Below are 12,148 nucleotides of genomic sequence, written 5' to 3'. Positions count from 1 at the left end.
CCGGAGTGGCCCCCGATGTGCGTCGTGATGCACAAAAACATACTCCGCTGTGCGAAGTGCTGGGGGGACGTAGGACTGGGGGTCACCGTGGTGGGATGTTGGCACGGGGGCAAACCGTCGGGCGGCCTCCTGGAGGTCCGAGCGCTGGTGAGCTGCGGACCAGGGACTGGTAGCGTCGGGCACGAATTCGCCCGGGACGCGTAGCGCCTGGCCATAGACAAGCTCGGCGGTGGATGCCTGGAGGTCCTCATTGGGGGCCGTGCGGAGGCCCAAAAGGACCCACGGCAGCCGGTCGGCCCAACCGCCGTCTTGAAGGCCGGCCATGAGCGCGGCCTTCATGGAGCGGTGGAATCGCTCGCACAACCTGTTTGCTTGGGGGTGGTAGGCCGTAGTACGGTGGAGCTTGACCCCCAGGTTGCGGGCGACCGCGCCCCACAGCTAGGAGGTGAACTGTGGTCCGCGGTCTGACGAGATGTCCGCCGGTGCGCCGAAGCGGGCGACCCAGGTGGCGATGAAAGCCTGCGCCACGTCGGCGGTGGTGGTGGAGACGAGGGGAACGGCCTCCGGCCACCTGGTGGTCCTGTCCACCATGGTGAGCAGGTGTGTGAACCCCCGTGACGGGGGGAGGGGGCCCACCAGATCCACGTTGACGTGGTCGAAACGTCGTTCGGGCACGGTGAAAGGTGCCAGCGGGGCCTGGGTGTGTCGGTGGACCTTGGCCCGTTGGCAGGCCGTGCAGGTGCTGGTCCAATCGCGGACGTCCCGACGAAGGCCGTGCCAGACGAATCGCGCTGACACCAGCTTCTGGGAAGCTTTCCGGCCCAGGTGGGAAAGGCCGTGGAGGGAGGCGAAGATGCGGCGTTGCCAGGTGACGGGCACGATGGGGCGAGGCTGGCCTTGGGAGACGTTGCAGAGCAGGACAGTGTCTGCGAAGGGGATGTCGGCCAGGCGGAGGCCCGTGTCCGCCTCCCGGAGGGCTTGCACCGTGGTGTCGGTGGTTTGGTCCGCCGCCATAAGCGCAAAGTCCACCCCCAGGTGGACCGCGTTCGCGCTGGCCCGGGAAAGACAGTCGGCCACGGCGTTGTTTTTGCCGGCGACGTGCCGGATGTCCGTGGTAAACTCCGACACGGCGGAGAGGTGGCGCTGTTGGCGGGCCGACCACGGCTCCGTGACCTTGGCCATGGCGTAAACCAACGGCTTGTGGTCGACGAACGCCGTGAAAGGTCGGCCCTCCAGGAGGTGGCGGAAATGGCGGACGGCCAGGTGTAGACCGAGGCGCTCCCGGTCAAACGTGCTGTATTTGAGCTCGTTCGGCCGGAGCTGCCGGCTGAAAAAAGCGAGTGGCTGCCAAACCCCGTTCACCCATTGCTCATGTACGGCGCCCACCGCGTAGTCGGAGGCATCCGTGGTGAGGGCGATGGGAGCGTTGAGCACCGGGTGAGCGAGCAGTGTTGCGTCGGCGAGGGCCCGCTTTGAGCTTTGGAAGGCCGCATCCATTGCTGCGGACCAGGCGATGTCGTGCTTGGCCGGCTTGCCCCGGAGGGCTTCGTAGAGGGGCCGCATGAGTTGAGCAGCGCGGGGCACGAAGTGGTGATAAAAATTCACCATTCCCAGGAATTCCTGCAGGGCCTTTATGGTGCGGGGACGCGGGAACGTGGTGATGGCCTCGACCTTGGTTGGCAGCGGCACGGCCCCGTTCTTGGTGATGTGGTGGCCCAAAAAATCAACGGCCGTCGTGCCGAAGTGGCATTTGGCCGGGTTGACGATGAGGCCGTGCTCGCTGAGGCGCCCGAACAGTGTTCGGAGGTGGAGGAGGTGCTCGGCCCGGGACGTGCTGGCGACGAGGATGTCGTCCAGGTAAACGAAAAGGAACGGCAGGTCACGCAGCACGCCGTCCATCAAGCGCTGGAATGCCTGAGCCGCGTTCTTGAGACCAAACGGCATCCGCAAGAATTCGAATAAGCCGAATGGCGTGATGACTGCCGTTTTAGGGACGTCGGCCGCCCTGACAGGTACCTGGTGATATCCCCGTATTAAATCGATCTTTGAAAAAATGACCCGTCCTGCCAAACGGGCAGAGAAGTCTTGGATGTGCGGGATCGGATACCTGTCGGGGGTGGTAGCGTCATTGAGACGGCGGTAGTCACCACACGGGCGCCATCCATCCCCCGGCTTTGGCACGATGTGCAGTGGCGAGGCCCACGCGCTATCGGAGCGCCGCACGATGCCGAGGTGCTCCAACGCGTCGAATTCGGCCTTCGCCACGGCGAGCTTGGCTGGGTCGAGGCGGCGGGCTCTGACGAAGACGGGCGGGCCCGTGGTTGGTATGTGGTGCTCGATCCCATGTCGTACTGCGACGGCCGAAAACGTCGGCCGCGTGAGGGCCGGGAACTCCGTGAGCAGGCGAGCAAACTCGTTCGCCGCCGGGACGGCGCATGCCAGCTCGGTCGGTGCGGAGCTGCTCAATGTGCATACCAGTGAGCTGAAGGTTTCGGCGTTGATTAAACGACGCCGTTGGACGTCCACCAGCAGTCCGTGTGCGCAGAGGAAGTCGGCGCCTAGCAGAGCCATGGGCACGTTTGCGGTTACAAACGTCCAAGCAAAGCGTTGGCCGCCGAAGCAGAGGGTGACGTTGCGCGGGCCGAAGGTGCGGATGGTCGATCCGTTGGCCGCAACCAAGGAGGGGCCGCAAACCGCGGATTGCCTGTCCTGGTCAGAGGCGGGTATGACGCTCAGTTGGGCGCCGGTGTCGCACAGGAAGCGCCGTCCGGACGCTTTATCCGTGATGAACAGTAAGTTGCCCGTGTGGCCAGCGCTCATGGCTGGTAATGAACGCCGGCCCGGCCGTTTCCCGGCCTGCCGAAGGTGCACGGGGGTCGGCATGTCCGGGCCTTCTGTCCGAACCTGGCATGATAGTAACACCACGCTTGGTCAGGTGGAGGCCCCGGTCGTCGTGCTGGAGGTGGTCGGCTCGGTGTAGCGGCCGCCAATTGCGTCGGCAGTTCGGTCGTCGACCGTGCCGGGTGCTCGGGCGCCATGGGTGTTGCGTCGGACGGCGGTGGGTCCCATGTCGCCGCTGCGATGCGCTGACCTGCGGCGGAGATCTTGTCGGCTTCTCTGGCAAGGGCCCGGGGACCTGTGATCGTCGTGCTTGCCAGGGCGAGGCGTACCGGGTTAGGCAGCTGACGGAGGAACAGCTCCCGGAACAGGAATGCCGGAGAGTGCTCGCCGAGCAGTGAAAGCATGTAGTCCATTCGCTCGGAAGGGCGTGTGTCGCCGAGCTCGGGCAGGTCGAGCAGGCGCCGTGCACGTTCCGCCGATGGGAGGGCGAAAGCGTCGAGGAGAAGCTTCTTAATCGCGCCGTATTTGTCAGCGGCTGGCGGGCTCTCGAGGAGGCTCAGGGCGCGGGCCGCGGTGGCCGAACCAAGCGCTGCTACCACATGGTGGAAGCGGGTGTCGTCGGCCGTGATGCCTCGCAGGGCGAACAGGGAATCTGCCTGTGCGAACCAAACCGCCGCATGAGCCTCCCAGAAGGTAGGCAGTTTAAGGGCGACTGCCGTGTCCATGTCAGTAGGTCACCAATGAAGGAGCTGGGGCTCCCACGTCGATCAGAAGAATGGACGCGACAAAAAAGCTGGAATTCATCCGAGTTGCTTTATTCAAACCAAACACTCAGGCACTCTGAAAAGCCCGTTTATCGGGCAGCAATATATATACATATTATCCCGGAGCATTTGCCCAGGAAAGGCGAGAGGGGGCGTGGCCCAGCGTCCTGGCTGCGGCCTGGCAAGTCGAGCGCGGGCCTGCCCGGGCGTCCTGGACGAGCCCGGCATGGTGATCGCTCAGCGTCCTTGATAGGTGCAAGGCGATTGTGAAAACCCAGCGGTAGCCGCTACAATACTGCTATTACGTCGGCAAATAATACTAATACTACTAATAATAATAATTATAATCATTGTCATCATCTATCTATAATTCCAGTAATCTCTGTGTGTGTGTGTGTGTGTGTGTGTGTGTGTGTGTGTGTGTGTGTGTGTGTGTGTGTGTGTGTGTGTGTGTGTGTGTGTGTCTGTGTGTCTGTGTGTCTGTGTGTGTGTTTGTTTGTTTGTCTGTGACCGCTGTTTCTCGACAACCACGGGTCCGATATACTTGAAACTTGCCAGGTATATTGCTGGGGACCCGAGGATGTGCCTTTTCAAGGTTTGAAATTAATCGGACAAGTAGTTACCGAGCTATGTCCAAAAAACGATTCAACCAATCAGAGAGCAGCGAGCTATCACGTGTGCCGAACGTGGCGAACAGACTCTGCCTCGGACGGCACATTTGAGAGCGTATTCATTTATTTCACGTTGGCAAACTATGTTGGCGTTAAACTATGTTTTAAAACTAATTAAAACTAATTTGCGATTCTTTCGCTTTCCTGCGCGTTTGTGCACGCTATGGCGATTTCTTTACCAAACTCCGCAAGCCGTTCGCTTTGGACCAAACCATTTCATGTAAATAGAGGGGGGGGATTGTCACCGTACTCGCAAGCCGTTCGCTTTGGACCAAACCATTTCATGTAAATAGAGGGGGGGGATTGTCACCGTACTCGCAAGCCGTTCGCTTTGGACCAAACCATTTCATGTAAATAGAGGGGGGGGATATAATTTTAGATATCTATCTATAATTCCAGTAATCTCTGTGTGTGTGTGTGTGTGTGTGTGTGTGTGTGTGTGTCTGTGTTTCTGTGTGTCTGTGTGTGTGTTTGTTTGTTTGTCTGTGACCGCTGTTTCTCGACAACCACGGGTCCGATATACTTGAAACTTGCCAGGTATATTGCTGGGGACCCGAGGATGTGCCTTTTCAAGGTTTGAAATTAATCGGACAAGTAGTTACCGAGCTATGTCCAAAAAACGATTCAACCAATCAGAGAGCAGCGAGCTATCACGTGTGCCGAACGTGGCGAACAGACTCTGCCTCGGACGGCACATTTGAGAGCGTATTCATTTATTTCACGTTGGCAAACTATGTTGGCGTTAAACTATGTTTTAAAACTAATTAAAACTAATTTGCGATTCTTTCGCTTTCCTGCGCGTTTGTGCACGCTATGGCGATTTCTTTACCAAACTCCGCAAGCCGTTCGCTTTGGACCAAACCATTTCATGTAAATAGAGGGGGGGGATTGTCACCGTACTCGCAAGCCGTTCGCTTTGGACCAAACCATTTCATGTAAATAGAGGGGGGGGGGATTGTCACCGTACTCGCAAGCCGTTCGCTTTGGACCAAACCATTTCATGTAAATAGAGGGGGGGGGGGATATAATTTTAGATATATATATAGTACGGGCATGCCCTAGTCTATCTATAATTCCACTAATCTCTGTCTGTGTGTGTGTGTGTATGCGACCGCTGTTTCTCGACAACTACCGGTCCGATATACTTGAAACTTGCCAGGTATATTGCTGGGGACCCGAGGATGTGCCTTTTCAAGGTTTCATATTAATCGGACAAGTAGTTACCGAGCTATGGCGATTTCTTTACCAAACTCCGCAAGCCGTTCGCTTTGGACCAAACCATTGCATGTAAATAGAGGGGGGGGGGGGGGATTGTCACCGTACTCGCAAGCCGTTCGCTTTGGACCAAACCATTTCATGTAAATAGAGGGGGGGGGATTGTCACCGTACTCGCAAGCCGTTCGCTTTGGACCAAACCATTTCATGTAAATAGAGGGGGGGGATTGTCACCGTACTCGCAAGCCGTTCGCTTTGGACCAAACCATTTCATGTAAATAGAGGGGGGGGGATTGTCACCGTACTCGCAAGCCGTTCGCTTTGGACCAAACCATTTCATGTAAATAGAGGGGGGGGATATAATTTTAGATATAGATATAGTACGGGCATGCCCTAGTAGTATAAATGTTAAAAATAATAATTATTTTATTTCTGTTTTACATTATACTTTACTTGAAATAGACCTGGTGCTTTTTTTTAGGTTTTGCGAAGGGGACGCGGATGAGTACATCGACATCTTCCTTGACACAGAAGCCACCAAGGAAACAGTGATTCAGGCTGGTACTGCGATTTTCAAGTACATTTACCATGGACGAGATACTACATTGGGTGAAATTCGGTACAACATGTTCTCAAGGAAGGCAGCGGCAGGAGTGATCAAACCAGAGACTCTACCTCCAACAGAGGGTGCAGCTGCACAACATTCACTCCGTGCCTACCTGCAGACCCGGGACTGGATCCTTCTACAGAGCATGTCTCTGAACCCCAGTGACTATTGATGGACAATAGGTGTGCATGGGTATGAGCCAGTTCCAACACTGGACCCCACGGCTCCTGAGGAGCTATTGCAGTTCACGAGCTGTAATTGTCATGGAGATTGCAGCAACCGGCGATGCAGCTGCAAGAAGAATGGGGTCACGTGCATCTCGGCCTGTGGAGTCTGTAATGGCATTACATGCAGAAACTGCAGTCATGATGTTGTTGAGTCTGAAGAAGACATAGACAATGACTGTTGAAACTTCTGACATTGTGAATGAGAAATAACTCTTGAGTATTATATATGTATGTGAAATAAAAGCTACTTTGTGTGTAAATGTAAAAGTGAAAATATAAATGTTAACAATCAACTCAGAATCATGAAAAACCCTTATTTGACCCCTCATAAGTTACTTAAGGGCCGATAAAAAAAAAAAAAAATTCTCGAAAATAATTTTTCGGTACCCGAATTCAACAGCTTTTTTTCTGGGTTTCCCACGGGAGTTGAACTTCAACATTTTAACACATGTTATTACACACCTTTACAAACATATTGGTGAAGAAATTTTTTGGTAACAATTTAGTTAACAGATTTGTGCAATATCTCATAAAATGCCCTTACTACAGGGAGCTGAAGGTCTCGGCGTTGATGAGGCGACGCCGTTGGACAGCAGTCCGTGTGCGCAGAGGAAGTCGGCGCCTAGCAGAGCCATGGGCATGCTTGCGGTTACAAAAGTCCAATTAAAGAGTTGGCCGCCGAAGCAGAGGGTGACGTTGCGCGGGCCGAAGGTGCGGATGGCCGATCCGTTGGCCGCAACCAAGGAGGGGCCGCAAACAGCGGACTGCCTGTCCTGATCGAAGGCGGGTATGACACTCAGTTGGGCGCCGGTGTTACGCAGGAAGCGCCGTCCGGACGCTTTGTCCGTGATGAAAAGTAAGTTGCCCGTGTGGCCGGCGCTCATGGCTGGTAATGAGCGCCAGCCCGGCCGTTTCCCGGCTTGCCGAAGGTGCACGGGGGTCGGCATGTCCGGGCCTTCTGTCCGAACCTGGCATGATAATAACACCACGCCTGGTCAGGTGGAGGCTCCGGTCGTCGTGCTGGAGGTGGTCGGCGCGGAGTAGCGGCCGCCAATTGAGTCGGCTGTTCGGTCGTCGACCGTGCCGGGTGCTCGGGCGCCATGGGCGTTGCTTCGGACGGCGGTGGGCTCCAGGTCGCTGCTCCAATGCGTTGGCCTGCCACGGAGATCTTGTCGGCTTCCCTGGCGAGGGCGCGGGGATCCGTGATTGTCGTGCTTGCCAGGGCGAGGCATACCGGGCTAGGCAGCTGACGGAGGAACAGCTCCCGGAACAGGATTGCCGGAGAGTGCTCGCCGAGCAGCGAAAGCATGTAGTCCATTCGCTCGGACGGGCGTGTGTCGCCGAGCTCGGGCAGGTCGAGCAGGCGCCGTGCGCGTTCCGCTGATGAGAGGGCGAAAGTGTCGAGGAGGAGCTTTTTAATCGCGTCGTATTTGTCAGCGGCTGGCGGGCGCTCGAGGAGGCTCAGGGCGCGGGCCGCGGTGGCTGAGCCGAGTGCTGCTACCACATGGTGGAAGCGGGTGTCGTCGGCCGTGATGCCTCGCAGGGCGAACAGGGAGTCCACCTGGGTGAACCAAACCGCCGCGTGAGCCTCCCAGAAGGTAGGCAGTTTGAGGGCAACTGCCGTGTCCATGTCGGGTCACCAATGTAGGAGCTATGCTCCAACGTAAATCGAAAGAATGGACGCGACAAAAAGCTGGAATTCGTCCGAGTTTCTTTATTGTGTCAAATCAACTCAGGTACTCTGAAAAGCCCGTTTATCGGGCAGCAATATATATACACATTATCCCGGAGCGTTTGCCCGGGAAAGGCGAGAGGGGGCGTGCCCGGGCGTCCTGGACTAGGCCTCGCAAGTCGAGAGCGGGCATGCCCGGGCGTGCCTGGGCATGCCCGGGCGTCCCGGACGAGGCCTGGCAAGTCGAGAGCGGGCATGCCCGGGCGTCCTGGGCGAGCCCGGCATGGTGATCGCTCCGCGTCCTCGGTAGGTGCAAGGCAATTGTGTATACCCAGCGGTAGCCGCTACAATATACGTTTTCACAGTATGTGTGTAGTCTTCTAACTTCAGTCGCTGTCAGGACTGGTTCTCTTTGGGCACTGCGGCTTCCTCCACCAGAAGAAGTTAGCTTGCAATAAGATCAGTGCCGACAGATCAGACGATAGCGCCGTTTCAACGGCAATGTGTGACTGTCGTTAATCAAACCGTGTCGATGGTGCTGATTGGCTGACCTAAGCTGATCGCTGATTGTTCAGCTCACAAAATTTTGCAAATTCAGACCTAAAATGACACCATTTGCATTCTGGATGAGATTAAAATTGATAAAATTTACTTCTTGATTAATTCGGTGAATTCCGTCTCAACTTCGGATATTTCCGGTTGTGACAAACTATCCCCTACGGCCGCGGGGTTTCCTAAAAAATAATTCTTCGTCAATTTCTTGAATATTTGACGCCGTTTTCACCCTCCGAAACGTGTAATAAGCTTTTTTGAAATAGTTTTTCAAATGCTCGAATCTCATTGGTTCCGGTGTTTGGTGACGATTTTCGTTGAAGACAACGAGGTTGGTCTTAAAGTATTTTAATTACAATTTAGAGGTGCATTAGATTGTGAGTCAAACAAAGACGGGTGTAACAAACTCCTATTGAACGTTTTCACAATTTTTTAATGCATACTTCCGCATCCGGAAGATGGCGGCCTCCATTGAGTGATTTGGTTTTTGAAATATTTTTTCAAATGCCCGAATCTCATTGGTTCCGGTGTTTGGTGACGATTTTCGTTGAAGATAACGAGGTTGGTCTTAAAGTATTTTAATTACAAATTAGAGGTGCATTAGATTGTGAATCAAACAAAGACGGGTGAAACAAACTCCTATTGAACTTTTTTCAATTTGTTATGCATACTTCCGCATCCGCAAGATGGCGGCCTCCATTGAGGATTTTGTTTTTGTAATATTTTTTCAAATGCTCAAATCTCATTGGTTCCGGTGTTTGGTAACGATTTTCGTTGAAGATAACCAGGCCCGTGCGGGCCGAGGTTGGTCTTAAAGTATTTTAATTACAAATTAGAGGTGCATTAGATTGTGAATCAAACAAAGACGGGTGAAACAAACTCCTATTGAACTTTCTTGAATTTGTTATGCATACTTCTGCATGCGCAAGATGGCGGCCTCCATTGAGCGATTTGGTGCGTCAAAGCTTCGAAATTCTCAAGCCAAGGGATCCAGCAAAATCTGGCTTTTCAACATAATACGTATGCGTTCATTGACAACACAGGCTTCGCCGGCTATTAACTAGTAGTACCCGACTGCAAAGCCGCAATGAGCCGGCGAAGCCAAAGCCTCTTGCCACTATTTTACCCATCACGATGACATCAGTAGGTTAGGTAGTTGATAGTAGGTCGGTGTAGGTACCGTACCTGGTAAGACTTGGTAAAAGAGAAGAGCAGACAGTCCTCCCCAATACCTACATACAATAAATGTCACAATAAGCTTAAGGAAGTAACTATACGATGTGCTAGCTTAAGGCCTATTTTACGAAATTTTAACTAGGCTTAACATACGTTTTCACAGTATGTGTGTCGTCTTCTAACTTCAGTCACTGTCATGGCTGGTTCTCTCCGGGCACTGCGGCTCCCTCCGCCAGAAGAAGTTAGCTTGCAGTAAGATCAGTGCCGACAGATCAGACGATTGCGCTGTTGCAAGGGCAATGTGTGACTGTCGACGTCGTTAATCAAACCGAGCTTTCTTTCTTTATGTAAACCGCTTATACCGTATTTCTGGCCGTGAAAAACTATCCCCTATGGCCGCGAGATTTCTACCTGTCCAACACGGGGGCGCAGGTGAGTGTTGTTCCTGCCGATACGTCCGACAAGCACACCGCGGGCCGAGGTCCCGCGCTGCTTGTGGCCAGTGGTACGTCTATATGCACGTACGGAAAACGCTGTCTCTCTCTGCGGTTTGGAGGGCAGGTTTTCCGTTGGTCGTTCGTTACGGCCGACGTGCCCATGGCACTGCTCGGCGCGGACTTCTTATGTGCTAATGGATTACTGGTCGATGTAAAGCGCAGAAGGCTTGTCCAGGCTGAGACGTTCAGCTCGCTCGCATGCACGCTGCCCACCTCGTTGAGCAGCTAACAGAGCCGAGCGGCTTGCTGAGCGGTTCCGTTCCGGCCAGGTTCATCTGTACGCTTCCGGCAGCGGACGAATTCGCCCACCTCCTCGTGGGTTTCCAGGCCCTCACGCGGCCCACTTTCTCGGCGGGGACCGTCAAGCACGGGGTGGAACATCACATCCCCACCGCCGGGCCACCGGTCTACGCCCGGGCAAGCCGCCTTGAGCCGACGAAGCTCGCCGTAGCTAAAGCGGAGTTCGCTACGCTGGAGCGGCTCGGCATCGTGCGGCGCTCTTAGAGCGCGTGGGCGTCCCCGCTCCACATCGTGCCCAAGCCCGTCGGGGGATGGCGACCGTGCGGGGACTACTGGCGCCTCAACGACGCCACCACCCCCGACCGCTACCCCGTCCCCCACATCCAGGACTTCTCCACCCGGTTGGCGGGGATGTCCTTCTTTTCAAAGGTGGACCTCGTACGCGGCTACCATCAGGTCCCTGTCAGGCCAGAGGACATCCCGAAGACGGCTGTCATCATGCCATTCGGGCTTTTCGAATTTCTTCGGATGCCCTTCGGTTTGAAAAATGCGGCTCAGGCGTTCCAGCGCCTCATGGACAGCGTCTTGTGCGGCTTGGATTTTTTGTACGTCTACCTGGACGACATCCTCGTCGCCAGCGCGTCCCGCGAAGAGCACCTTCGTCACCTCCGCACGCTCTTCGAACGTCTGGGCCAGCACGGCCTGATCGTGAACCCCGCCAAGTGCCTGTTCGGTGTCGCTGAAATCGACTTTTTGGGGCACCGCATCACCAGGCACGGGGCCGTCCCTTTACCGGCCAAGGTGGAGGCGGTGAAGGGGTTTCCGTGCCTCCGCACGATCAAGGGGCTCCAGGAGTTCATGGGCATGGTAAACTTTTACCATCGGTACCTGCCCCGCATCGCCCAGCTCCTGCGCCCCTTACACGAGGCCCTTCGAGGGAAGCCGGGCAAAGGTGACGTCACCTGGACCGAGCAGATGGATGCGGCGTTCTCGGCGCGAAGCTCGCCTTGGCCAATGCCACCATGCTCGCGCACCCGGCGCCCGATGCACCGATCGCCCTCACCACCGACGCCTCGGACTACGCGGTGGGCGCGGTGCACGAGCAATGGGTGCGTGGTGCTTGGCAACTGCTGGCGTTCTTCAGCCGGCAGCTTCGCCCGCCCGAACACCATTACAGTACCTTCGACCGCGAGTTGCTTGGGCTTCACCTGGCGGTCAGGCACTTCCGCCATCTGCTCGAGGGCCGTGCGTTCACGGCCGTCGTCGTCACAAGCTGCTGGTTTTCGCGATGGGGAAGGTCGTCGAGCCGTGGTCGGCCAGGCAACAGCGTCACCTCGCGGCCGTGTCCGAGTACACGACGGACATCCGACACCTCGCGGGAAAGGACAACCCGGTGGCCGACTGCCTTTCCCGGGCCGTCACCCACGGAGGCCACCTTGGCATCGACTATGCCCAGATGGCAGCGGACCAGGCCGCCGACCCCGGTCCAGGTCTTGCGGACCGCCGTCACGGGCCTCCGCGTCACCGAGGTGCCCTTCTACAGCGCGGGCACGGCCCTCGTTTGCGACGTCTCCCTCGGGCGGCCTCGCTCCATCGTGCCCGCAGGCTGGCCGCGCCAGGTTTTTGACGCCATCCACGGCCTGTCCCACCCGAGCACGAAGGCCTCCCAGAGGTTGGTCGCCGACA

This window comes from Myxine glutinosa, chromosome 1 (assembly GCF_964187855.1).
Source record: "Myxine glutinosa chromosome 1, kmMyxGlut1.1, whole genome shotgun sequence".
Taxonomy (NCBI): Eukaryota; Metazoa; Chordata; class Myxini; order Myxiniformes; family Myxinidae; genus Myxine; species Myxine glutinosa.
Note: the sequence above shows the minus strand (reverse complement) of the source record.